The sequence below is a fragment of the Propithecus coquereli genome, unplaced genomic scaffold (genome assembly GCF_000956105.1).
Source record: "Propithecus coquereli isolate 6110/MARCELLA unplaced genomic scaffold, Pcoq_1.0 Scaffold146, whole genome shotgun sequence".
In the NCBI taxonomy this organism is placed as follows: domain Eukaryota; kingdom Metazoa; phylum Chordata; class Mammalia; order Primates; family Indriidae; genus Propithecus; species Propithecus coquereli.
In genome coordinates this window covers 1491592-1492785 of record NW_012138969.1, presented here as the reverse complement: position 1 = coordinate 1492785, position 1194 = coordinate 1491592, and the positions used below count along the sequence as shown (strand labels likewise).

General features: G+C 32.3%; 1 protein-coding gene across 1 annotated transcript in view; it reads right to left on the bottom strand.

Moving 5' to 3' along the window:
- The window catches only part of EDEM3 (ER degradation enhancer, mannosidase alpha-like 3), a 121047-nt gene that overhangs the window by 71363 nt on the left and 48490 nt on the right, over positions 1-1194 (bottom strand). The gene's annotated exons all lie outside the window — the stretch shown is intronic.

Here is a 1194-nt window from a genome sequence, read left to right as displayed (position 1 = left end):
ATTTATTGAATAAAAAGAAAACATTCCATTGGAGTATATGCCTAAAATTCAAGTAAAAGTAAAATTAAGGGTAAGTCTTGAGTAAAATATAACACAAAACCTGATTGTAAAATTGACTGCTTGGCTGTCTCAATCCCAAAGTCCATGTAAATTCTGCAGCAACAAATGCAGATGCATATAGCCCTTCTATCACTCTAAGAATGGGCTACAACTGTTCTACTCTTCCCACCCTCCACAGACATACACTCTTTAATATCGCTTTGCTAATCTTACTCTTTCCCTGAGGTATATCTTCTGAGAATTTTTCCCTCTTGAACTCTTACTTGCAGTCAGATTTCCTTCCACGTGTTTTCTTTAAGGTCTGAACTGCTTCTCTAACTGAAAAATGGCTTTTTCCCCTTCTCTCCAAAATCAAAAACAACAAAGTAAACAGTACCAATACCATTTGTTTAAAAGAAGAATGAAAGTGGGAAGAGATTTCTCTTTGTCCATAATTAGCCAGAAAATTCACCCTAACAGCTCCATTATTTAATGTTTCTGAAGCTCCTACCTGATAACAAAGGATAAATTCAGGTCTCATCCTTTCCCCCATTATCTTTAATTTTTTTCAATATATTTTTTGATATTTTAAAATATTAATCAGCATTTGGGACATTAACACAAGGTTGAGAATTATGTTTTAAGGAAAATCCTCCAACAAGCCTACTTTTATACCATAATGATCTAAGAGTGAAAAACTAGAAAGATGCTGTATTTAGAAATCACGATATCTGGAACTCAATCTTTCCCCTCTGCCATCACAAACATTCCTGAACCAGAATTAATTAAAATGATTATATCACATGAGATTGAAAAGGAGAGCTGAGAAGTGATCACTTGGTACTAAAAATCTCTACTGGGAAAAATAAATTTTTATGAACATAGCATATAAAGATTCTAATTTAACAACTTCAGTATCACTGCAGCATGTCATTATAGAACAATATCAATGGAATTTTCTAAAATTATTTCCAATAGCTTCAACCTCCTTATCCAAAGTGGAAAAAATCCTTCCTAATTAAGATAACACACACATAAACTGAAATTTCCATAAATTATAATATTTGGGTATCTCCATTTTTCCACATAATTCCACTTGACATTCACTTGATATCATCAACAGTATGAAAGATTTATTTAGAAGCAAAGATCTGA